This window comes from Esox lucius, chromosome 9 (genome assembly GCF_011004845.1).
Source record: "Esox lucius isolate fEsoLuc1 chromosome 9, fEsoLuc1.pri, whole genome shotgun sequence".
In the NCBI taxonomy this organism is placed as follows: Eukaryota; Metazoa; Chordata; class Actinopteri; order Esociformes; family Esocidae; genus Esox; species Esox lucius.
In genome coordinates, this window is record NC_047577.1 from 15,892,668 (window position 1) to 15,916,565 (window position 23,898).

Genomic DNA, 23,898 nt, shown 5'->3' on the forward strand with positions numbered 1-23,898 from the left:
TGACAACATTTCCTCCTAAATCTGTGATACACACTTCAATTCACACCAGTCATCATTTCAATTCACACCAGTCATAATTTACTGTGTTCTATGGAAATAAAGATCTGGTCTCTGTTGCCACACAAATGTAATGTTTACCAGCAGGCTGATACCACCACTGATAAACAGCTGGTGTTGAATTAAGTTAAATGACCTTTATTGTTTATCTCACATGAAAACTGAGCCATGATATTCAATATTCAAATATGCTCAAAATGTCCCCCCCAATAAATTGATATATAAATTGCAAATGAAATAAAAATGTGACATGCAACCATGCACAGCCGTCCAAAATAATCATTAGCAAATGTAAACATAATCATAACTAAACATAATCAGTCAGACATCAGCTACGGCTTCACATGCGTCTATACCAAGGCCGTAGAACAGATTATTCCAATGAGAAATAGTATACATGGTATTTCCTCCATGTTGAGGCAAACATGTACACACAGTAACACACTCAAGTTCTTGTAATGGAAGCACAAACATTATGACAATGTATAAACAGTGTTAACAGTTCTGTACCAGATATTTCAACTGCCTTATAGGCACCAGTGTGTCTTATAATTTTACTATACTCTACAATACTTTCCTAGAATATGGGACTTGATAGTCCAAAGCAGTTTAATTTACTCTTATTAATCCCTCGGGATCTCTAGTACTAGCAAGTCTTCTAAACACATCTGGTAACTGCTGTTTTCCCCATTCGTTTTTGTAGTGACTTTAATATTGATAAGGTTTCTGCAAGAGTCCAATATACAAATATCCACCATTGTATGGCCCTTCTAAAAGTCAAGGCATCCTAACCAATAGAAGTGTATAATACACAATGATGTGTATGAAAGTTGACACCAGTAATAAAGTGTATTATTATTTCCACTCCATTATATATTTGGCTGTGACTGAAGTTTTATATTTCTTGCAGGGGGCAGCATGTTCACCATCCATTAGGGGAATGTTAGAAAAACTGCTGAAATTATACTGAAATAATATAAATCACAGCAATTTAACACAAGTGGAGTTCAATTAACATGTGGTGACTTGATTGGCAACATCAGGTGCAATTGGGTAATATTCTCACAAGTCATAAGAATGCAACAAAACCACCAGGAAGCCCTATTGTAACAAGCACTGATGTGGTAACCGCACCATTAGCCGCCTTTGTCGATTTATTTTATTAGACCTATTGCTGAACAACTACCCTCCTTTGTTAAGGATACTGGCAGCATGATTACTGTAATCGAATCTCTCGATCCCCTTCCTGAGAACACGTTATTGGTCACGTTTGATGTTGTCACTCTACACAAATATTTCAAGTTGTTGGAATTTAAGCTATTGAAAATTTCCTCTCGCAACGTGACCCTCTTTTACGCCCTTCGAGTGCATGTATTGTAACCCTGGCCGAGATAGTGCTCACACAACTTTTTCATGTTCTAAAATGATTTTCTTATTCAGACAAAGGGCACTGGTATGGGATCTCTTATGGCTCCTAATTATGCTAATTTGTTTGTGGGCTACATGGAAGAAGGATTCATTTTAAATCCCTTAAAAAATCCCTTTCTGTCTAATATCATTATGTGGAAACTTTATATCGATGATATCTTTTGTTGTGGAAAGGTTGAAAGGTTGAAAGGTTAAAGACGTTCCATGCCTTCCTAAACTCTTACTGATCTGAGATTTACCATGCAGTTTAACACAAGACAAATTAGTTTTCTTGATCTTTCAATTATTTGTGAGGACAATATACTATTTACTGATCTCTATACGAAACCCACTGATCGTAATAGTTAACTAAGAGCAGATAGCTATCATCCTCTTCCACTGAAAAACAGCTTGCCATACAGCCAATTCTGTTGCATTAAACTAATTTGTAAACATAATTCTGACTTTGACAAAAACATGACTCAAATGCAAGGTAAATTTAAATAAAGAAGGTACAGCAATAACCAAATTAGTAGGGCTGTGGAGAAAATACAAATGAAACCTAGAACTGATCTCTTTCTAAGACAGCCTCATAAAAAGAAACATTCTTGTGTCTTAACCACACGCTGCTCCAAATGCTCTGAACGAATTAAGCAAATTGTTCAGAAACACTGGCACATCCTCAAATCAGATACCGCTATTAGTAAAGTGTTTCAGGACCCTTCCCTGGTGGTATTTTCTCGTGGTCGAAACCTCAGAGATCAATTAGTACACTCCGATTTACCTTCTCTAACTACCCATGGTCAACGGCTGTTTGCTCATTTCCCTGATGGTGACTACAAATGCAATGCCTGCGCTCAATGTAATGGAACCTTTAAGTGTACATCTTTTAAACATCCCCAAACAGGACAACCTATCCCTATAAAAGGTGTAATCACATGCGCTACTAAGGCTGTCATTTATTTGTTAACGTGTCCCTGTGGTAAGCACTACGTGGGTAAAAAAAAAAGAGAATTAAAGGTTCGTATCTCAGAACATCGTAGCACCATTAGGTGTAAAAACACGACGTAACCTGTTGCTGCTCATTTCATTGAGATGAATCATTCTATTGCGTCTCTCCACTATATAGACATTGAACATGTCACCCTTCCTATGAGAGGAGGCAACCTCGACAATTTATTGTTAAGAAGTGAGGCGGCTTGGATCTTTCATTTAAGGACCCTTGCTACATTAGTTATCAATATTGATTATGATCTGAAACCATTTCTCTAATTTGTGTAAACATTTTTAACATGGTTTGCTCTTGATGATTGATAAAACTTAGTGGGATTGTGGCCTTTGGTGTATTCCTGTTTGTATATATCTACTCTTTATTTTGTTTCCCTATTCAATATTGACACACTACTCCTTCATTGTCCAATTAGATAATCACCTGTGTGTGTCCCACAATACCCTATAAAAGCATGAGATTTGCAGTGTTATTCATTGTACCCTGATGAAGACAGTGTGTCTGTTGAAACGTTGGTCTTATTAAAAACAATTATCTGCATTGGAGTTTAGAGTGTGCAGATTTTTCATTCATTTAGGTACAAGATGATTAAAAATGTTTTAACGTAACTTTTACTACTCATTGTTTCTAGGAAACAAAACATAAAATTCACCTTGGAACAAAATTATTTAAGAAGAGGTTGTCATTTAATATCGAGGACGAAACCACATGGTGAAATTTTGAGTCTTTAAAGAATCATGTTTTTTCTTGACACACTGCAGATTCAAGAGACCGGTGTTTCACAGAAGCTGTTCACAGGATCTTGGGAATGTCATGCCCTATGGGTTATATGTATTCTTTAGAAATGTAGGAACAAAGATTCATTAATTAATTCAAAGTAAAGACTTAACCAACTGTTTATTCATGGTGTATTAAGTGACCTTAATATAAAGTGTTACCATTATTTGATCTTATTACCTTCTAATGATGGATAGGCTTGTGGTGTCTAATGGAAACAACTCATCTGTTCCAGAGAATGAACAGATTTTAAGTGTGGAATGTTTAGATCATTACTTTCTAGCCCTGATTTGCATTTTCTGCTGTTTTTGAAAATGTCTTAGGAAAATATTGACAGAAGGGTGTTTTCGAAGGGTGGGAATATATGCTTCTACTCACTCTGATTTTAATTTTGACACTCGACACATGTTATTACTGTCAAACCAGTTCCCCTGAAATCCAACATGAACAAACATGTTTTAATTCACACAGGACTGGGGAGTCATAATGTACTGTGTTCTATCCAGTCTGAACCCCCAAAGAGCAAGGAACAAGAGAAAAACTCCTTACCAGGGTCAAATCTGAGGAAGAAGCCTAGGGAGGAACAATAGTCTCAGGGGTGGTCAGTCCTCTTCAGGATGTGCCAAGTGAAGATTATAAGAGAACAATACCTTTTGGGCCATGTCAAAGTTTTTGCATAATCAAAAGACAAGCGGGTAAATAAATGCAAGTGGGCTGTGTCCAGAGTACTTTGGGCAGGGACATCTGCGAGTCATTTGAGCCAGGTAGTCCTGAGGCGTGGTCCAAGGGCTCATTTCCTCCTAAGGTTTAACAGGACATCAGGAAAGTTAGAGAGAGCATTCCTAGGACAGCAAGGCCAGTTTGGAAATCCAGTGCTATTTGTTCACCTTCACAACCCTGGGCCAGACTACACTTTATCATGGAACTTCCTGAAGAGATCAGTCTTTAGTAGGCACTAGAGACTAGGGGTATCCCAATTAAAGTCTCTTGAATATTTTTTTAATTTGACAGCATAAATAGTTACACATCTGCATAAAACATTTTGTGTATGAAAATGTATGTAAAAATGTCAAAATTTGCTGGTCTTCATCATGTTCTGTATATCTACTGTTTTATGGACACCAATACGAACTCTATCTTTCATAGTCAAGGTAAACATGTTTTCTGTTAGTCTGCTATCCAGACCCATTGTAATGAGAAGAAGGTCGGTTAGACAAGGCCTACCCAAGGATGTGTGAGAGGATAACCTAAATGTACAGGTGAGATACATACATGCATACATCTTCTTCTGCTTCATCCGGGGCCGGGTCGCGGGGGCAGCAGTCTAAGCAGAGATGCCCAGACTTCCCTCTCCCCAGACACTTCCTCCCGGGCTGCGGTGCGCTTGGCCTGCCGGTACCCATCAGCTGCCTCAGGAATCCCACAATCCAACCAGGGCTGATAGGACTCCTTCTTCAGCTTTACGGCATCCCTTATTTCCGGTGTCCACCACCGAGTTCGGGGATTTCCGCCTCGACAGGCACCGGAGACCTTACGGCCACAGCTCAGAGCGGCCGCTTCGACAATGGCGGTGGAGAATATGGTCCACTCAGACTCAATATCTCCAGCCTCCCTCTGGATCCAGTCGACGTTCCCAGCAGACCCTTACAGAACGCTTGGGTCTGCCGAGTCTGTCCAGCTTCCTCCCCCGCCATCGGATCCAACTCACCACCAGGTGGTGATCAGTTGACAGCTCCGCCCCTCTCTTCTCCCGAGTGTCCAAGACATACGGCCGCAGGTCAGATGAAACGACAACAAAGTCGATCATCGACCTACGGCCTAGGGTGTCCTTGTGCCACGTGCACTGATGGACACCCTTATGCTTGAACATGGTGTTCGTTATGGACAAACTGTGACTAGCACAGAAGTCCAATAACTGAACACCGCTTGGGTTCAGATCAGGGAGGCCGTTCCTCCCAATCACGCCCCTCCAGGTGTCACTGTCGTTGCCCACGTGGGCGTTAAAGTCCCCCAGTAAAACGATAGAGTCCCCAGTCGGAGCACTTTCCCGCACCCCTCCCAGAGACTCCAAGAAGTTCGGGTACACTGCCGTTCGGCCCGTAAGCACAAACAACAGTGAGAGACCTATCCCTGACCCGTAGGCGCAGGGAAACGACCCTCTCGTTCACCGGGTTAAACTCCAACACATGGGGGCAGAGCTGGGGGGCTATAAGCAAACCCACACCAGCCCGCCGCCTCTGACTGTATGTCCAGTCATTTTACCACTGAAAGATGAACTTCAGACCAAGTTTTATATTTCTTGCAGAGGGCAGCATGTTCACCATCCAATAACGGCAACTTAGAAAAACTGCTGAAATGATGCTGAAATCATTTGAATCACAGCAATTTAACACAATAGGAGCTCAAATTACAGGTGGAGACTTGATTGGCAACAACAGGTACAATTTGGTAATATACTCTGGAAATTATCCAACTCTATAACGACAATATTTACTCTCTTTAGTTCTCTGGAAGTGACCTGGATTTCAATAACTGTAATAAGTCAAGAACCAGCCTCCCTTTCTCTCATCCAGCGTGTCTCTATCCTATAAAAGCAGAACTATCCCTCCACTCTGTACTACAACACCTGTTCACTATTACCTTCAAGAGCTCCACTGTACCAAGGAAGAACACAGACACAGGTAAATACAATATTTACATACATTCTGGATTACATTTTCATATCACTCTTGGCCTCATGGTAACAGAAGTTAAATTAGTAAATTAATAATCTAATTCTGAATTCATTATTAACAGAGGGAATAATACATTATTTTACAGTGCCACCTGGGTGTTGGTGACTGACAGAGTTAAATTGCACTTATAAACTTTACATATTGTGACCTGTGCATTTTGTGGACAGTTTGGATGAGGACAATAATATAATCTTTAATATAAACTTTAATGAAGTTTACCTGTTTTACATTTCCATTTAAATATTCATTTCACTCTCTCCCTCTGTTTATATATCATAGCGGCAATGGATAGATGTAAACCACACTGTGAGGACAAAAACAAAGGTAGTTCCATTGGCAACATATCAGGAGGTGGAGGCAACAAGGGCATTGGCAATGTATCAGGAGGTGGAGGAACTCACATTGGCGACGTACACGGTGGTGGAGGCAACGAGGACATTGGCAATGTATCAGGAGGTGGAGGAAGTAACATTGGCAACATAGATGGGGGTGGAGGCAACACCGGCATTGGCAACGTTGGAAAATAATCTGGATGCCATTAGGGCCAGTAAGTATCTTAATATCACAGAAAATAACCTGTATATTATTACATTAAGAAATGTACATTATATTTTGCCATCTGTTCCATATTATAAGACGTATTGTCATTTTGAAGCAAGTACATGTCAGCATACACATTTTAGAACTCAAATCAATAATTATAAGGCTATCTTGCTCCATTGTTTGTTCCCAGGACTTCCTTGATATTGACAGCTACATTAATATCAGATCTACCTAATGACTCTTTTTTCTTTCTCTGTGTTTCTTGTACTCTTAGCTTCACCAAAAGCCTGTCAACATCCCTGTTCACACTGGGGTGAAGATTATGAAAACTAGATGCATATTAATGGAATTAGGCTGTTCTTAGTGCTATCAGATTCACTCTAGGAGTATAGTTTTAATCAACAATGTAACCACTCTTGCTTTTGGCAAATAAATAAATGTTAACACATTGATTTGAGTTGTCTGGAAATTCTTAACTCATACCTTGTGTGTGTGTTTGTGAGGGGTGGGGATAGGGGGCCATCCCATAGCTCATCACCAGGTATTTAAAGTCAGCTACAATAAAACTTCCAATACTGAATGAAATGTAAATTCAAAGAATCTGCAGCTTTTACAACCAGGAGAATCCAGTTCAGAGTAACACTTTAACCTGAAAGTCCTGATAATCTATAGACTATCAATGAAATATCCATCAATATAGACCATCAATAATATACGAAGTGATTTTGTCTCTTTCAGACAGGAATTGTGGGATTGTTGGGGTATCATTCATGAAAATAGTTCTGTATTAATTTTATGGTATCTGGAGATATGCTTGCTCCAATGTTTGTGGCATGCCAGTTTTTACAGACATTGTGGTATGTGGGAAATCTGAGGTCCAGTCACCACGTGAATAAGAAGCTAGCCACAATTTTCTACTTTTGCCTCTGAAATGTCTTTTATTTTGGGTAGAGAAAATGGATGAAAAACCTTTGAAACATAACACATTTCAAATAGTTGTAAATAATTATATATTTATCACATCCTGATTACCTTCCTCCCCCATTACTCCATACACACGTGTTACATTGTGTTCCACCCACATTTGCATTCCTGGTTGTCAGCTTGTCTTTTGGATTCCTGGGTCGTTTTTGTCGGGCTGTATTTCCTGCAACCCCATTCGTGTATGTATCATTATTATCCCGTGTACTGTCCTCTGCTGGCCTTGATCTGAACTCAGCTTATTCCTTGTCTGATTAATTCTAGTACCAAACCCCGCCTGCCTTCAAACTGTCTTTTCCTATCGATATCAATACACCTCGCCTAGTTTGTACACCTGCCTCCGAAATCTGCACTTGGATCTAACAATAGTTAGTAATGTAATTATTCTTTCTGAGAAAAATAATGTCATTCCACTGTGGATTCATTAAATTGCATAATTGAATTCACAGCATTGTAATTCACACAGAATACCCCACACCACTCTGTTTGGTTTAATTTAACACTGGGGAATCCTCAGGGTAACGATATGTGTTGTTACTTTTTACTTGGGATATGGACTTTTTCTTAAATGACCTTGACTAGAGGATCATGGATTTACCGTTCTCATGTTGAAGTCCCTCAATGAGGGCTCTAAGATCCATCTTCCCCACTATGTAGTAGAGGAGTTGGCTTTGTTGATGGTCCCCTTCAGGAAAGTGATTAATTATCCTACCTTAAGTGATGAATTATCATTTATTAAAAATCCCTAACTAACGACATGAGTTAATTTTCTGTGTCAACATGAACAAATGACACTACACCCTGTTAGTGAATGCATTTGTAAATCCTTAATAAACTAAGGGTTATCATTATTAACCGTTTGTTTATGTCTTTGTTCATCATTCGTTCATGTTAACTACTGCATTTGTTAATGGTAGTTCATGTACCCTTATCGGAAAGTTTTACCTTGGTTTACTATATGAATTTTATTCATAGATGCATTGCTGCAGTTGGAATTACATGTTTAAAGGCTGAATATAAACAATAGGGTAACATTGCCAAATTGTATTTCTAATGCGTATATAACATCATCCTAATGAACCTGACAAGGGGTACTGGTGATGGACAGTGCTGCTCTGTGAAGGTCAAGTCGTAGGACCATCTTTTTAAACATGGTCCTGACAGTTAAGCCTATCCTGGACAGTATAATTCCCATAATTTCCGCTTTTCTCCAAGAAAAGCTATACAAAGTGGGATTGCCTGAGTCCACATGCAGGTGGATCACAGGCTTCCTGTTCAACAGTAGGAAGCACTTGAGGCTGGGGAAGCACCTGTCTGACCCCCTGACCATCAGCACCGGCTCCCCCCAAGGCTGTGTCCTGTCCCCCTACTCTTCTCCATGTACACCAACAGCTGAATCTCCAGTCAACACTCTGTCAAGCTCCTGAAGTTTGCGGATGACCCCACCCTCAGAAGACTTATTTCTGATGGAGATTAATCCACCTAAAGGTGGGAGATTGACCATCTGGTATCCTGTACAGTCCGAACAACTTGGAGCTCAACTCCCTAAAGACAGTGGAAATGATAGTGGACTTCAGGAGAAACCCAGATGCCCCACCCCATTGCCCTGGGTGGCTCCCCAGTCCACTCTGTGGAGTCCTTTTGCTTTCTGGGCACCACCATCACCCAGGACCTCAAGTGGGAGCCGAACATCACCTCGCTTACAAAGAAAGCACAGCAGAGGATGTACTTCCTGCGGCTGCTAAAAAAGTTCCACCCGCCAAAGACTAGGATGGTTCATTTCTACACTGCCATCAGAGTCAATCCTGAACTCATCCATCACAATCTGGTACGCTGCATCCACTTCCAAGGACATCATCCACTCTGCAGAGAGGGTGATTAGCTGCAATCTGCCATTTCTACAAGACCTACACCCCTCCAGGACATGGAGGTGAGTAGCACAGATTGGGGCTGATCCCTCTCACCCTGGAAATGGTCTATTCAGAGCTCTGCCCTCTGGCAGAAGGTTGAGGTCTATCAGCACCAAAACCTCTCGGCACAGCATTAGGCCTCATGGACATGCCCCTTGAGCCAAATTGACTATAGCCTGCTGCCCACATACATACACAACCCTCAACTGGAGAAATCTATAACCCCTCCCCACGTACACACACAACGCTCAACTGGAGAAATCTATAACCCCTCCCCACATACACACACAAGTCTTAACTGGGCAATTCTTTGCACCTTACATATTTTATAGTATATTTTTTTGTCATTTATTAATGCTCAGTCTATTGTTTTTATGTTCAGTCCCATTTTCTTCATTGTTTTTATTTATTCAAAGAAATTGCTGCACCAACAGACCAGAACAAATTCCTAGTTTGTTGTGAAACTTATAAAACTCATTCTGATTCTGAAGACCAAAGGGCAAGAACGATGTTGGAACCCTGGTCAGTCAACCAAACAATGTTGTTTAAGGCGGTTGCATCAAGTCCACACTTGGTCACTTGTAACTTCAGTATTTCCAGCAGGGCTGAACAGAGGCAGTGGAAATCTTCTCATGAGTAGCCGCTTCATCAATAAGCACTTGGGAAAGAACTTCAAAGCTTGCTTCTTCTATTGTACCAAAGGACTAACAATTCGTACAGCAAAAACTGAACAATTTGTCTGATGCCAACTGTTTAACAGCAATTCAAATGTGTTCAAGGCATCAAACTTCCCTTTCTGCTCTCGAGCAACCGACATACATTCACCAGTGGCAAGCTCATTGTTCACATGCTCTGCATTCATTATGCTGCCCTGGCACATGTGTCCCAATGTGTTCAGACGTAATAACCAATTTAGATTGACTATCCTATGATATCCTGCAGACCTTACCTATCGCTCAGTTTACAGGTGCATATGTGTTGTGCATAACAGGTAACAGGTAAGAACCAGATGGCTGTGATAAGTTGGCTCCTTCAAAACCACTGTACGAATACGACAAGGACCCAGATGGTGGAGTGGTTCTCAACACAGAGCGTAGTTTTACATTTAAAGGGCAGGAGTCAGACAGGTAAAGATTGATACACAGGAGAGCACAATGGCGAAGGCATAAAATCAGCTCAAAACAAGGTCAAGAATTAACAGGCTAGAAGGCTGGTCGGTACACAGGCAAACGAATAGTAAAGAAAACTCTCAAGGAGGGATGAATATGTCATGTAAAACAAACAATACCTCACAAAGAAACAGGAGCATCAAACTGAACTAAATAGGGAAACTAGGTGGGACCAGGTGGGTGAACAAGTGATCAATATTCAGGTGATTGGGAACCGGGGAGTGAGTTGCGTTCATGGGGAACGGGAAGTGCACTGTGTGCTGGAGGCAGAGGATGTGAGGGTTGACCGGGGCGTCTGAGGCAGAGGATGTGTGGGTGGACCGGGGCGTCGGACGCAGAGGATGTGTGGGTTGACCGGGGCGTCGGAGGCAGAGGATGTGAGGGTTGACCGGGGCGTCGGAGGCAGAGGATGTGTGGGTTGACCGGAGCGTTGGAGGCAGAGGATGTGAGGGTTGACTGGGGCGTCAGAGGCATAATAGCCCCGGTTAATCACATCAATCATCAATCTGTGTGTTCATGCAAAAAGCGACATGAGTTAAAGATTTGTTTGCATCTTTGTTCATCTATTGTTAATGTTAAGTACTGTATTCGGAAATGTTAGTTCATGTATCCTCATCGTAAAGTGTTGAACTAATACGTGATGTTCCTCAACACATGGTCCTCCACATTTTGTATGATTCTTCATGTCAGTTTTTTGGGTAAAGTCTTTTCCCACATTCATTAATGGCTGTGGGCCAAAGTGGATGTGAAGGCAGGTACAAGATGATTGACCATTGTTAGTCTTTTAGATGGGTTTCTTAGCATTGGCCATATCACTAAGAACTAATATACATTTTTAGCTATTCAATACCCGAAATTTGCTAGTTTTTATATTTTCCCTAAAATCCATAAGAATGCAACAAAACCACCAGGAAGCCCTATTGTAGCAAGCCTTGATGTGGTAACCGCACCATTAGCCGCCTTTGTCGATTATTTTATTAGACCTGTTGCTGAACAGCTACCCTCCTTTGTAAAGGATACTGGCAGCATGGTTACTGTAATCGAATCTCTCGATCCCCTTCCTGAGAACACGTTATTGGTCACGTTTGATGTTGTCACTCTACACAAATATTTCACGTTGGTGGAATTGATGCTATTGAAAATTTTCTCTCGCAACGTGACCCTCTTTTACAACCTTCGAGTGCATGAATTGTAACCCTGGCCAAGATAGTGCACACACAAATTTTTCATGTTCCAAAATGTTTTTTTATTCAGACAAAGGGCACTGCTATGGGATGTCCTATGGCTCCTAATTATGCTAATTTGTTTGTGGGCTACATGGAAGAACAATTCATTTTAAATCCCTTAAAAAATCCCTTTCTGTTTAATATCATTATGTGGAAACGTTATAGCGATGATATCTTTTGTGTTGTGGAAAGGTGATGTTGAAATGTTACTGATCTTACTGATCTGAGATTTACCATGCAGTTTAACACAAGACAAATTCGTTTTCTTGATCTTTTAATTATTTGTGAGGACAATATACTATTTACTGATCTCTATACGAAACCCACTGATCGTAATAGCTAATTCCTCTTCCACTGAAAAACAGCTTGCCATACAGCCAATTCTGTGGCATTAAACTAATTTGTAAACATAATTCTGACTTAGACAAAAACATGACTCAAATGCAAGGTCAATTTAAATAAAGAAGGTACAGCAATAACCAAATTAGTAGGGCTGTGGAGAAAATACAAAATAAACCTATAACTGATCTCTTTCTAAGACAGCTTCATAAAAAGAAACATTCTTGTGTCTTAACCACACGCTTCTCCAAATGATCTGAACGAATTAAGCAAATGGTTCAGAAACACTGGCACATCCTCAAATCAGATACCGCAATTAGTAAGGTGTTTCAGGACCCTTCCCTGGTGGTATTTTCTCGTGGTCGAAACCTCAGATCAATTAGTACACTCTGATTTACCTTCTCTAACTACCCATGGTCAACGGCTGTTTGCTCATTTCCCTGATGGTGACTACAAATGCAATGTCCGCGCTCAATGTAATGGAACCTTTAAGTGTACATCTTTTAAACATCCCCAAACAGGAAAACCTATCCCTGTAAAAGGTGTAATCACATGCGCTACTAAGGCTGTCATTTATTTGTTAACGTGTCCCTCTGGTAAGCACTACGTGGGCAAAACAAAAAGAGAATTAAAGGTTCGTATTTCAGAACATCGTAGCACCATTAGGTGTAAAAACACAACGTAACCTGTTGCTGCTCATTTCATTGAGATGAATCATTCTATTGCGTCTCTCCACTATAGAGGCATTGAACATGTCACCCTTCCTAGGAGAGGAGGCAACCTCGACAATTTATTGTTAAAAAGAGAGGCGGCTTGGATCTTTAATTTTAGGACCCTTGCTCCATTAGTTATCAATATTGATTATGATCTGAAACCATTTCTCTAATTTGTGTGGTTTGCTCTAGATGATTGATAAAACTTAGTGCGATTGTGGCCTTTGGTGTATTCCTGTTTGTATATATCTACTCTTTATTTTGTTTCCCTATTCAATTTTGACACACTAAAATTTGAGTCTTTAAAGAATCATGTTTTTTCTTGACACACTGCAGATTCCAGAGACAGGTGTTTCACAGAAGCTGTTCACATGATCTGGGGAGTGTCATGGCCTATGGGTTTAATGTATTCTTTAGAAATGTAGGATCAAAGATTCATTAATTCAAAGTAAACACTTTACCAACTGTTTATTCATGGTGTTTTAAGTGACCTTAATATAAAGTGTTACCATAATTTGATCTTATCACCTTCTACAAATTTTCACAGAAATAGTGCTCACCTTACATATGATGGTTAGGCTTGTGGTGCACTGTGTGCTGGAGGCAGAGGATGTGAGGGTTGACCGGGGCGTCTGAGGCAGAGGATGTGAGGGTTGACCGGGGCGTCGGAGGCAGAGGATGTGTGGGTGGACCGGGGCGTCGGAGGCAGAGGATGTGTGGGTGGACCGGGGCGTCAGAGGCAGAGGATGTGTGGGTGGACTGGGTGTCGGAGGCAGATGATGTGTGGGTGTACCGGGGCGTCGGAGGCAGTGGATTTGTGAGTGGACCGGGGCGTCAGAAGCAGAGGATGTGTGGGTGGACCAGGGTGTTGGAGGCAGAGGATGTGTGGGTGGACTGGGTGACGGAGGCAGAGGATGTGACAGTATACCGTGCGTTGGACTCACAACCACATAGATGGAAATGGTTGGGAAATCTGGCTGCTCTAACTGCATGTCCTCCTTACACCTAATGGAGAGATTACCAGTTTGATTCACTAGTTTATTTGTATTTTTTTATCAAGGTGTCACAGTACCTGCTGAGTCAAGCCCAAATACATTCTCAGAATAGAAGGTTGGCCTTGTTTGCAGTTTTCAGTTATTATGATAACTCAATGTTATGCCCTATTGAATTACTCTGAATATACAGAGTCAGGGTGTAATAGTCCTCTTTGGGTTTGCAGGACACATCATGGCTGATGCTTGTAACACAGCGTCTTCCATTAACCTTGTTCACGTCGTGACATGCACCTATAAACTATATTGCGGTTTGGATACTAATATTTAAATGCAGTGTTTTTTGTGCCATGTTGGATTAAAATGTGTCATTCTAATCTTATACCGTTATGGACAACTTGAACAAGTTTGCACATCTGTCTTAACCATCACATGCAGACTATGATCAAAACAATAAAGGAAACAGTCACTAGGGCCTGGTTTTAAGGCCAGCATGTATTTTCCAAAATGTATTTAATCTGTTTATATTGTGTGGATACGTTATAAAATGCTTGATTTCATAATAGCCCAGGTTAATCACATCAAACATCAATCTGTGTGTTCCTGCAAAAAGCGACATGAGTTTAATAGTTTGTTTGCATCTTTGTTCGTCTATTTGTCATGTTAAGTACTGCATTCGGAAATGTTAGTTCATGTATCCTCATCGTAAAGTGTTGAACTAATACGTGATGTTTCTCAACACATGGTCCTCCACATTGTGTATGATTATTCATGTCAGTTTTTTGGGAAAAATCTTTTCCCACATTCATTAAGGGCTGTGGGCCAGAGTGGATTTGAAGGCAGGTACAAGATGATAAAAAGTTAATTGTTTCTTGGGACCAAAACACAAAATTCACCTTGGAACAAAATTATTTAAGAAGAGGTCATCATTTCATATCGAGGACGAAACCACAGGGTGACATTTTGAGTCTTTAAAGAATCAAGTTTTTTCTTGACACCCTGCAGATTCCAGGGAAGCTGTTCACACGATCTGGGGAGTGTCATGCCCTATGGGTTTAATGTATTCTTTAGAAATGTAGGAACAAAGATTAATTAACCTTTTCACGCGTGAGTTTCAAATATGCCTTAACGGCCCCCCAGAGTGAGTTTTTTTGCGCGTGAGTTCAGCACTCACTCAGAGTTCCAGAATTTGATTGTGACGTCACAAAACATTTAATCTGCAGCTTCCCAAAAACACCACGCTGCTTACTAGTTATGCATCTAATTTTTTATTTAAATTATATTAACAAACTTCTACAGGTAGTAACTGTTAAAAATGTATATTGAATAATTATGAACCAATCTTAAAAATGCTGTCCTATTTCTAAAGATCGCGGCGAGAAAGATACTGAAACGCTTCACTTGTTGTATCAATAAAACATACGCAATCTATCAGGCAATAGGTGGTGTGTAAATAGTTTTACGTAATTATTCAGAAGCTCTCAAAAAATGATAGATTCCGATTCTTGCATTTAGTAATGGACAAATGCGATCAGTGAAAAGGTAGATTTTTGAAGATTACAAGCTTTTTTCTCAACAAAAGTAGTGCTTTAATACTGTTTTAGTTTGCGCCATCGGTTTGCTACTAGATCTGCCAATTGAACTATTGTGCGTGAACCCTACCAAAACAAACTGACTGGATTAACCCCACGTTAGCTACATGCATTGAGTGGCGTTCAGACGGTTGACATGAAGTCACTTTGCCAGGTAAGGAACACTAAATACACTGCATTGCAAGCTTCTCTTTTTGACTCAAATTCAAAGAGCTGCAAAGAGCTGGTTTATGTGTAACTGTAGCTAGCTAGCAAACATCAGCTAACCGCTAGCAAACGTCAGCTAACCGCTAGCTAACAAAGTTTGACCTGTAATGCAGTGCAGCTAAAATGAAGATCATAGTTTTCCCAGGATGGCAAATCTGTCCGAAAGACTGGCAAATGTAAATGACCATCAGGTCTTAGAGTTACTCACCTTTCTTTATCTTTGATTGATAAAAAGCATAGCAGCACCCTCAACAGGTAACGTAACTTGAAAGTTTTTACACAATGATTTTGACAGGTTGTCAGCTCTTTCAGGAAATGGTTAGATGCTCTATAGTAGTCGCTAATATAATTCGTTTTTGCGTATTATGTTTATTGTAGAAAATCTAACTTCTAGTGTTGGCTACCTGTTGGTACGTAAGTAACACTTTTTTATGCTTGCTACCTGGTTAATAACATAGTGTGGTCTTGAAACAATTACAATCAGGAAATGAAGTTATAAACGCTGTTTGAGCTAAATGTGAGTAAATAACAGCGCGGTCTGACCAGCCATTGTTACGTCACTCGTACCTAGGCGTTCTAATGATGCGTTCTAAACAATACGTTCTAATCACACCGGTGTGATCGTACGCTTCAGGGACCACTCTAGACTGATCACACCGGTGTGATCGTACGCGTCAAAGGGTTAATTCAAAGTAAACACTTTACCATCTGTTTATTCATGGTGTATTAAGTGACCTTAATATGAAGTGTTTTATATTCTACAAATTTTCACAGAAATAGTGCCCACCTTAAATATGATGGATAGGCTTGTGGTGTCTAATGGAAACAACTCATCTGTTCCAGAGAATAAACTGACTTTAGGTGGAATGTTTAGATTGTTACTTTCTAGCCCTGATTTGCATTTTCTGCTGTTTTTGAAAATATCTTAGGATGTGTCTAATATTGACACAAGGGTGTTTTCAAAGGGTGGGAAGATATGCTTCTACTCACTCTGATTTCCATTTTGACACTCGACCCATGTCATTACTGTCAAACCAGTTCCCCTGAAATCCAACATGAGCAAACATGTTTTAATTCACACAGGACTGGGGAGTCATAATGTACTGTGTTCTACCCAGTCTGAACCCCCAAAGAGCAAGTAACAAGAGTTAATGGAAAATGGCTAGGAAAAACTCCCTACCAGGGTCAAATCAGAACCCTAGGGAGGAACTAGACTCTCAGGGGTGGTCAGTCCTTTTCAGGATGTGCCAAGTGAAGATTATAAGAGAAAAATACCTTTTGGGCCATGTCAATGTTTTTGCATAATCAAAAGACAAGCGGGTAAATAAATGCAAGTGGGCTGTGTCCAGAGTACTTTGGACAGGGACATCTGCGAGTCATTTGAGCCAGGTAGTCCTGAGGCGTGGTCCAAGGGCTCATTTCCTCCTAAGGTTTAACAGGACATAAGGAAAGTTAGAGAGAGCGTTCCTAGGACAGCAAGGCCAGTTTGGAAATCCAGTGCTATTTGTTCACCTTCACAACCCTGGGCCAGACTACACTTTATCATGGAACTTCCTGAAGAGATCAGTCTTTAGTAGGCACTCAAAGTTTAAGACTAGGGGTCTCCCAATTAAAGCCTCTTGAATATTTATTTAATTTGACAACATAAGTAGTTACACATCTGCATAAATAATTTGAGTGTATGAAAGTGCATAAAAAAATGTCAATATTTGCTGGTCTTCATCATGTTCTGTGTATCAACTGTTTTATGGACACCAATACGAACTCCATCTTTCATAGTCAAGGTAAACATGTTTTCTGTTAGTCTGCTATCCAGACCCATTGTAATGAGAAGAAGGTCTGTTAGACAAGGCCTTGTCTACAAAAGGAAATGTGAGAGAATAATTTAAATATACAGTTGAAAGGATAACCTAAATGTACAGGTGAGAGGATAACCTGAATGTACAGGTGAGAGGATAACCTAAATGTACAGGTGAGAGGATAACCTAAATGTACAGGTGAGTGGATAACCTGAATGTACAGACGAGAGGATAACCTGAATGTACAGGTGAGAGGATAACCTAAATATACAGTTGAGAGGATAACCTAAATGTACAGGTGAGTGGATAACCTGAATGTACAGACGAGAGGATAACCTAAATGTACAGGTGAGATGATAACCTGAATGTACAGGTGAGAGGATAACCAAAATGTACAGGTGAGATGATAACTTAAATATACGGTTGCTGGCAGGAAGGGCAGCAGCATTGACAATGTCAGAATTATGTATTTATGTAGAGATTTTTCAAAAACAGGATGCTTGTTGTTTCACAATAAAAATATCAGAACAGATTTTTAAAATGAGAAAAAGTTGATATGGTAACAGTTAACCGCTAACAGCGAAAAGGTTCGTATGAGACAATTCAATTGCTTCATAGGCACCAGTGTGTCTTATACTTAAGTTTATTCTACAATACATTCCAATAATATGGGACTTGATCGTCAAAATCAGTTTAACCAACTCAGATAATTTCTCAGGTTCTCTAGTACTAGCAAGTCATGTAATCCCGAACACATCTGATAACTGCTGCGATTCCAATTCATTTTTTGTAGTGACTTTTATAGTGACAAAGTTTCTGCAAGATAGTCCAATATACAAATATCCACCATTGTCTGGCCCTTCTAGAAAGTCAAGGAGTCCCAGCCAATAGAAGTCTACAATACACAATGATGTACGAAAGTTCACACCAGGAATAAAGTGTATTATTATTTGGTTGTGACTGTATGTCCAGTCATTTTAACACTGAAGGTGAACTTCAGACCAAGTTTTATATTTCTTGCAGAGGGCAGCATGTTCACCATCCAAAAACGGCAACTTAGAAAAACTGCTGAATTGATGATGAAATCATTAGAATCACAGCAATTTAACACAATTGGAGCTCAAATAACATGTGGAGACCTGATTGGCAACACCAGGTACAATTTGGTAATATTCTCTGGAAATGATCCAACTCTATAACGACAATATTTACTCTCTTTAGTTCTCTGGAAGTGACCTGGATTTCAATAACTGTAATAAGCCAAGAACCAGCCCCCCTTTCTCTCATCCAGCGTGTTTCTATCCTATAAAAGCAGAACTATCCCTCCACTCTGTACTACAACACCTGTTCACTATTACCTTCAAGAGCTCCACTGTACCAAGGAAGAACACAGACACAGGTAAATTTACAATTTATTTACATACATTCTGGATTACATTTTCATATCACTCTTGGCCTCATGGTAACGGAGGTTAAATTAGTAAATTAATAATCTTATTCTGAATTCATTATTAACTGAGGGATTAATACATTATTTTACAGTGCCACCTGGGTGTTGGTGACTGAAAGAGTTATATTGCACTTATAAACTTTACACATTGTGACCTGCGCATTTCGTGGATAGTTTGGATGAGGACAATAATATAATCCTTAATATAAATTTTAATGCAGTTCACCCATTTTACATTTCCATTTAAATATTCATTTCACTCTCTCCCTCTGTTTGTTTATATATCATAGCAGTAATGGATAGGTGTATACCACACTGTGGGGACAAAAACAAAGGTAGTTCCATTGGCAACGTACATGGAGGTGGAGGCAATGCGAACATTGGCAATGCATCAGGAGGTGGAGGAAGTCACATTGGCAACGTACACGGTGGTGGAGGCAACGAGAACATTGGCAATGTATCAGGAGGTGGAGGAAGTCACATTGGCAACATACATGGGGGTGGAGGCAACACCGGCATTGGCAACGTTGGAAAACCATCTGGATGCCATTAGGGCCGGTAAGTATCTCAATATCACAGAAAATAACCTGTATATTATTACATTAAGAAATGTACATTAAATTTTGCCATCTGTTCCATATTATAAGACGTGTTGTCATTTTGAAGCAAGTACATGTCAGCATACACATTTTAGAACTCGAATCAATAAGTATAAGGCTATCTTGCTCCATAGTTTTTTCCCAGGAGTTCCTTGATTTTGACAGGTACATTAAAATCAGATCTACCTAATGACTCTTTTTTCTTTCTCTGTGTTTCTTCGGCACAGCCAGAAGAGGACTGGTCACCCCTCTGAGCATGGGTCCTCTCTAGGTTTCTTCCTAAAATTCGACCTTCTTAGGGAGTTTTTCCTAGCCACTGAAATTCAACACTATTGTTGTTAACTCCTTGGGGTTTAAGGCCGGGTGTCTCTGTAAAGCACTTTGTGACTGCTGTTGTAAAAAGGGCTTTATAAATAAATTTGATTTGATTGATTCTTGTCCTCTTAGCTTCACCAAAAGCCTGTCAACATCCCTGCTCACACTGGGGTGAAGATTATGAAAACTGGGTGCATATTAAAGTTCTTAGTTCTATCAGATTCACTCTAGGAGTATGGTTTTAATCAGCATTGTAACCGTTCTTGTTTTTGTCAAATAAATAAATGTTACAACACTGATTTAAGTTTTCTGGATATTCTTACTGTGACAGGTAATTCATATTATGTGTGTGTGGGAAGGGGGGCAAGAGGCCACCCTAGCTGAGCACCAGGTGTTAAAAATTTGCTACTAGAAAAATTACAATACAAAATACACTCACCTAAAGGATTATTAGGAACACCTGTTCAATTTCTCATGAATGCAATTATCTAATCAACCAATCACATGACAGTTGCTTCAATCCATTTAGGGGTGTGGCCCAGGTCAAGACAATCTCCTGAACTCCAAACTGAATGTCAGAATAGGAAAGAATGGTGATTTAAGCAATTTTGAGCATGGCATGGTTGTTGGTGCCAGACGGGCCGGTCTGAGTATTTCACAATCTGCTCAGTTACTGGGATTTTCACACACAACCATTTCTAGGGTTTACAAAGAATGGTGTGAAAAGGGAAAAACATCCAGTATGCGGCAGTCCTGTGGGCGAAAATGCCTTGTTGATGCTAGAGGTCAGAGGAGAATGGGCCGACTGATTCAAGCTGATAGAAGAGCAACTTTGACTGAAATAACAACTTGTTACAACCGAGGTATGCAGCAGAGCATTTGTGAAGCCACAACACGCACAACCTTGAGGCGGATGGGCTACAACAGCAGAAGACCCCAGCGGGTACCACTCATCTCAACTACAAATAGGAAAAAGAGGCTACAATTTGCACAAGCTCACCAAAATTGGACAGTTGAAGACTGGAAGAATGTTGCCTGGTCTGATGAGTCTTCATTTCTGGTGAGACATTTAGATGGTAGAGTCAGAATTTGGCGTAAACAGAATGAGAACATGGATCCATCATGCCTTGTTTCCACTTTGCAGGCTGGTGGTGCTGGTGTAATGGTGTGGGGGATTTTTTCTTGGCACACTTTAGGCCCCTTAGTGCCATCTGTTATGTCACTTTCAGACAAAAAAACTTTTATACATAGAAATTTTATCTCCAATATTTGTGGCATGGTAGTTTCATTCAGACATTGGGGTGTATGGAAAATGTACAAGAAGGTAGATACATTAGATGTAAGCCTATTCACTATATTAGTAAGCTAAATTCCTAGCATCTCCTACTTTTGCCTTTAAAATGAGTCATTCAGTAAAATTTATTAAAAACAGTTTAAAAACCTTTGAAACATTACACATTTCAATATGCAGTGGTGTTAAATGATTATATCATTGTTTCTGAGAAAAATAATGAAATTCCACTGTGGACTTCTTAAAGTGCATAATTGCATTTACAGCATAGAAATTCATACTGAATATTGAACATCCAAAATATATTGGTACTGTAAAGGCTAAGCTATAAACATTGCACCCAAGAAATTGGTTATGTGCCTATCAGTAAAACTCACAGAATCCGGTAAAATGTAAGCAGTTTAAAAATATGTATTATATATAATGTGTGTCTCTCAGTTTTGTGGTAGCAATATCTCTTGCTGAGAATGTAAAGTGAAACATGAATGTTATCAGACCATTTCCTTTCACTCAATATCTATTTTCTGTAGGTAAATATCCAGAATATTGGTGAAGTACTGTAGTAAGTGTTTAATCAGATGAATTCATCAGAGCATCAAAAGGCAGACAGACAACAACCCCTAGCGGCTGATTAGTCATGACTACAGTATTTTCCCCCTGTAATCAAGTAGAACTATTCATTGGGGATGTGATCATGCACAACTATAAAAATTGCCAAGATGGCTATAGTAACCACTTTCTATTTTTATGGTTTTCACCCTAGGCTTTTATCTGGCAGACTAGTTGAAGAGGACAAACAGGATATGGTAGTGAAGGTTAGATAAGGGCACTGGTCTCCAGCAAGGAGCCACATATATACACTGCGTGCACAATTATTTGGCAAGTGAGTATTCTGTTCGTATCATTATTTCTATGCACATTTTCCAACTCCAAACCATATAAACTTGAATGCTCATTGGATTGAATCATTTTCACATGATACGTATTTTTGTAATGAGGGAAGGTGTGGTGAAAGTGAATTACACCTTAAATCAAGATTGCATTTGATGCAGCCAACTCAACTCCGTTCATACCAGGTAGGCCATGTGATTCTGCCTGCTTTGCATCTCAGACAATTGCGTTCATTAGTTAGCATTGGCTGCTTATTGTTGTCAGAAATACATTTTTGGAATTGGTCGTCAATCCTAGGTAATCTGGTGGCAACCATAATCACGTCATGCAATCTGTCTCTCACATACACACCCCCCCACAGACCACTTATTTATGAATGATCTTAACTTGTCCTCATCCACCCATATCTCTACAGTTTTGGCCACTTGATGAAAGTGATGATCTCAGAGTTGCATTGACCCTGAACATTTTTCAAAATTGAAAATTGTTCAATCTAACATTGGGGATTCCTCAGGGCAACAACACTTTTTACTTGGAATCTAATTAGAGAGGTTCTGAAATGAAGGAAACTTTGTTCAGAATGCAGACTGGTTCATTGTTGCATCCATTGTGTACACTTTGTGAAATTAAAACTGGTTACTTAATGTAAATGTATCTGACTACTGCGTTGACCACCCTGTTTTCTGCCCTCGATGGTAGTTGATGTTGGTAGACCATGCATGATTTCTGAGGGAATAGCCATTGTGAACGTAATTGTCAAAAGGTTTGTATGAGAAATCCAGGTAAGAAGATGATGTCATTTTTAAGCTACAAATCTCTGGATCTCCGAGAGTCTGATATTTGTCCACTTCCAGTTCCTTCTGTGCATGCCTATATAATATTATTTTATCTTTATTCTTTTGACTTGACTGGTGAGACTGGTGATGGCCAGTGCTGCTTTGTCAAGGCCATGTCGTAGGACCTTCTTAAAAACATGGTCCTGACAAGTCCAAACTTGTAGCTTCACTATTTCCTGCAGGGCAGAACAGAGGCTGTGAGAATCTTTTCATGAGTAGCCGCTTCATCAATAAGCATTGGGGAAGATCTTCAAAGCTTGTTTCTTCAACTGTATCAAAAGTCTGAAAATTCTTACAGCAAAAACTGAAGAATTTGTCTAATGCCAACTGTTTAACAGCAAGTCAAATGTTTTCCAGACGTAATAACCAATTGATTAATTTGATTCTTATTGACTATCCTATGATATCCTGCAGACCTTACCTATCACTCAGTTTACAGGTGCATATGTGTTGTGCATAACAGGTAACAGGTAAGAACCAAATGGCAAATAACATGTAATAAACAAAATGGCTAAGTTAATACCTTCAACATCACATAGAAGGATATTTCTGGGATTTCTGGCTGCTCAAACTGCATGTCCTTTACAGCTAATAGACAGAACACCAGTTTGTATTATTATTTATTGTGTTTCTTTTCTATTGAATCAAAGTGTTGCAAGACTGTCCGGGCCAAGCCTGCATACGTTCTCAAAATGTGATAAGGGCCTTGTCAGATTTGGACTAATAATGATAACTTTGTCATACGCTATGATATTGATCTGAAAACTCACAGTCAGTGCTTAATCATCCTCTTTGGGTGTGCAGGAAACAGCACTTTTGATGTTTGTTATACACCGTCCTGAAGTAGCAGGGTTTAATAAGTGACAATACACCTATAAAGTCTGTTGAGGTTAGGATATATTTAAATGCTGGGTTTTTGTGTTTTGCTGGTTGGTTATGTGTCATTCTCCTCTTCTACTTTTATGGACAACTTGAACAAGTTTGCGCATCTATCTTAACCATTACATACAGACAATGGTGTCAAAATCTCTAGGGAACAGTCACTAGGGTCTGCTTTGAA

The 23,898-nt window shown here is 39.8% G+C and overlaps 2 long non-coding RNA genes across 3 annotated transcripts; both read left to right on the plus strand.

Annotated features, from left to right (window-relative positions):
- The first annotated feature begins 5,808 nt into the window (after nt 1-5,808).
- Nucleotides 5,809-6,980, plus strand: LOC114839839. The gene is made up of 3 exons (XR_003782213.2): nt 5,809-5,931; nt 6,265-6,532; nt 6,803-6,980. It is a non-coding gene; the product is annotated as an uncharacterized LOC114839839 (long non-coding RNA).
- An 11,788-nt stretch (nt 6,981-18,768) lies between these two features.
- LOC105029038 lies at nt 18,769-20,119 on the plus strand. Of its 2 annotated transcripts, none has more exons than XR_004576200.1 (3): nt 18,769-18,855; nt 19,197-19,464; nt 19,953-20,119. It is a non-coding gene; the product is annotated as an uncharacterized LOC105029038 (long non-coding RNA). The 2 variants fall into 2 exon arrangements; XR_004576199.1 differs by lacking the exon at nt 19,953-20,119 and adding an exon at nt 19,733-19,771.
- Nucleotides 20,120-23,898: the final 3,779 nt, after the last annotated feature.